The sequence below is a fragment of the Myotis davidii genome, unplaced genomic scaffold, assembly GCF_000327345.1.
Source record: "Myotis davidii unplaced genomic scaffold, ASM32734v1 scaffold79, whole genome shotgun sequence".
Taxonomy (NCBI): domain Eukaryota; kingdom Metazoa; phylum Chordata; class Mammalia; order Chiroptera; family Vespertilionidae; genus Myotis; species Myotis davidii.
In genome coordinates, this window is record NW_006294339.1 from 7381772 (window position 1) to 7385877 (window position 4106).

Consider the following 4106-nt stretch of genomic DNA (forward strand, 5'->3'; position numbering starts at 1 on the left):
CACTGTGCAATCCTTGTGTTCCTGTGCAAATTGGAGATGTTTTATCTTGGTAACTGCAGACAGCAAAGGTGTTCGAACAGGCCTTAGGCTTCCATATCCCATCCAATGCAGTGTATGGCTAATTTGCCTACAAACGTCAGGTGGTCATAATAATCTGGCCACTCAGTGTACAACTTGCTCACTCTCTATACTTTAGATATGTAACTTTTTAAGGTTATAGTTGCTCCATAACTCATTCTCTTTCTCTCTCTCTCTTTCCTCATGTATTTGTATATCCTTAGGCAAACATTAATGTATTTTCAGTTGATATACATGAAGAGGTTTGAGAATAGCATATAGTTTTCTCAAACTACCCTATATAATAAAAGCCAGGAGGCATCATGTGCGACTTCATCACAAGATGGCCACCAAAAGATGGCCACCACAAGATGGCCACCCTCACATCATCATAAGATGTCCACCACAAGATGGCCGCCCTCACATTATCATAAGATGGCCATCACAAGATGGCTGCCATGAGATGGCTGGCAGGGGAGGGCAGTTATGGGTGATCAGGCCAGCAGGAGAGGGCAGTTGGGGGCAACTAGGCCGGCAGGGGAGGGCAGTTGGGGGCAACCAGGCCTGCAGGAGAGGACAGTTGGGGGTGACCAGGCCAACAGGGGAAGGCAGTTGGGGGCCATCAGGCCAGCAGGGGAGCGGTTAGGGGCAATCAGGCAGGCAGGCAGGCGAGTGGTTAGGAGCCAGCAGTCTCGGCTTGTGAGAGGGATGTCCTAAACCGGCAGTACGACATCCCCGAGGGGTCTCAGATTGGAGAGGGTGCAGGCAAGGCTGAGGGACACCCTCTCGTGCATGAACTTCATGCACTGGGCTTCTCGTAATAAATAATAAGCAGCAGGATTTTTAACACAGAGATCCCTGTCTGCTTTAGAAATCCTGCTCTTATTTCTGTGACTCCTGTTTTGTGGAGATAATATTATCCACTTTCCATTTATACAGAAAATTAAAGAACTTCTTGTTTCCAAATATTAATTTTCAATATCTTTGCAAACAACAGGAAGTACCTTGGGTAGTTATAGTGTAAAGTGAGATTGTGCTTGCTTTTTAGAGACAAATATCTGTGGATTAAATGATTCGCCACTATGTGTCAGTGTTTGGTATTTATTTTTAAAATCTGCTTACATGGATTAGAGGAATTTTGTACATAAAAAAACTAGGTCACCAGCTGAAAGAGAAGCATGGATCATCTCTTCTAATAGAGTGTAAAATGATGACATCTTATGATTCACTTCAGGGGTCCTGCCTGCGGGCGGTAAAAGGCCGCCAAATCGTTTGGTCTTGCCATGCCAAGGCATCAAGGGTGAATTAAATGTTTGACCAAATATAGTAGGGTAAATTTTTAGGTTGATAATTTTGTCTGGCCCTTGATGTTATAAATATCCAAATGACCCTTGGTAGAAAACAGTTCTCCACCCCGATTAGGTAAACTGATATATAAAGTACAGGATTGATATGTTTAAATGATACTTTAGATTGGTTACATTATCAGTACACTTTATTAAATGTCTATTCTTGGTACCTGTTATTTTTAAATTTTTAGAAATGTAGTACATATACTTGAGAATTAATTTCTCATCTGAGTTACTTAAAACAAAGATAAAATAATGATGTCTAATTTTATTTAACTTAGAGCTTTGGGGTGAGTTTAAATATGTTTAATAAGTGAAATGGTTTTATTTATTTCACTCAATAGATGGCAAGCTAAAAATTTTTTCCCATAAGTTTAAAATACAATAAATATTATTACCCTGCAGTTCTTTACTTCCTCCTATTTCCTTCCCTTCCTTTATCCCTTCTCCCTTCCTTCTGTCTTGAAAACATCTGTAGGACTTCTGTTTGAGGGATGATGGAAGGTATAACTGCATTAAAGCAATGCTGAAAGGATCTTGTGTGAGAGCCCAACAAGTTGCTTCACTTTTCTGGTGAGGTCTGTTTGTGGCTGATATGGTCTCTCTGCTAGCATGGTTGCTCTGTCTAAATATCTAGACAGGTGCCTGTTCAGGCCAGACTTTTCTTCTAGTTACTGTCTACCCTCAGCCATCCAGGGTACCTAGATATCAGTAAGGAAAACCTTAGACTTCTCCATTTCTTTATTCCATCACTTGTATGTGCAAGGCATGGAGTTCCTCTTCACAAGTCAAACCTACCAGAGTTCTGTTTAAAGTACCTAAGCAAGGTACTCTCTTATCATTTCTTCATCTATTTATGCTCATTTCAGACTTAAAATCTCATCCTGATCTTGTTTTTCTCTCTCTTAAAATAAGTATTATTTTTTTATTTTTGTGAAGGTATTTGTCCATTTTGGTGAAGCTGGAAAATAAAAAATTAATAATAATCACCATGAATAACCACTATTAATATTTTAACATATTTTTTCAGGTCGTGTTTTAAATCAGCACAAACACACACACACATACACACACACACACACACACACACACCAAGACATATACACAGTGTATATAATAGCTAAAATGTACTGAGCAACTATTATGTGCTAAGATTTCTATTTAACATTTTATCTCCACAGCAATCCTATGAAAAGATGTGGATAGAGTTATTTTTGTCTGCAGGCATCCATCTCCCCACCCTCCATCTACATGGGTCAACTGCCCTGTGATTTCACCTTAGGTTTGCAGTCCTGGTGGGGAGGCCAGTTTAGGTGCTCTATCCCCCTTTGGCAAAGAGTTTATCCCATGATAAACCAATAAGATGCTTTCCCTGGGAGTTGAATCTTGAGTAGGACATCACAGAAAGCTTTAGCAACCATCTTATTCTATTCACCCAGGTAGTGTTGTCCTGACAAGGCTTCCTTTAGTTTTGCTACTAAGTCTGAGGAGCTGCTCTGGGACCAGCCCTTTCTCATGATGGGTTCCTTAGATTTTCCTCTGAATCTATGATCTTTCCCATATTCTTACAATAACATTGTTGTTGTCATCTATAATAATAAAAGCATAATATGCTAATTAGACCAGACAGCCTTCCGGAGGTCCTTCTTTCCAGAAAAAGCCACAGCAGGCGGGGCCAAGGCAGAGGCAGCAGGAGCCGGGGCGAAGGCTCTTGCATGAATTTCGTGCATCGGTTCTCTAGTTTTCAAATAAAGTTACCTGATTTGATTTATTCCACACACTACCAAAAAATCCCTAAACAATATAAAAACGCACAGAAATATACAAGCATTATTCTAGTTTACAGAGACTGAAACTGAAGCTTAATGGAATTAAGCTGATACCCCCTTTTACTTGCCAGGATCACCCAGGAAAATAAGAAGGGGTATCAAATCTCTGTAATACTAAAGTTTGTGCTTAATTTTAACCACTCTCTTCTCAACCTTTCTGTATATATAACTCAGACGTATGTGTATCTTTTTTGAATTAATATATTTGTATTAATTTCAGAGAGGGTGATGGAGCGGTAGAAACATCAATAATGAGAGAGAATTACTGATAAGTTGCCTCCTGCACGCCCCCTACTGGGGATTGAACCTGCAATCCAGGCATGTGCCCTGCTGGGAATTGAACCTTGACCTCTGGGTTCACAGGTGGAAGCTCAACCACTGAGCAACATCAGCCAGGCAGTGTGTGTGTGTGTGTGTGTGTGTGTGTGTTTATATGTATTCTTCAACAGTTAAAATTGGAACATATTCACAATTTCAAGCATTTTTCAGCCTTTAGTTTTTTGTCTGATAATAAAATTACTTTAGAAAATGACAAGATTACTGTAAAGCACAAAGACGGTAAACCCATTATTCCAACACCTAACTATCATTATACGACTATTAACATTTTGGCTTATTTCCTTTAGTCTGTCTCTTTCTCTCTTGCTGTGTGTATATATACACAAGCATGCATAACAAATGTAAATATATATGTGTGTGTATATATATATTTGTATATATATATATATATGGGCAAAAGTAGGTTTATAGTTACACACACACACACACACACACACATATATATACATATATATATATACACACATATATATATGTGTGTATATATATATTAAATATATTAGAGGCACGGTGCATGGATTCATGTACCAGT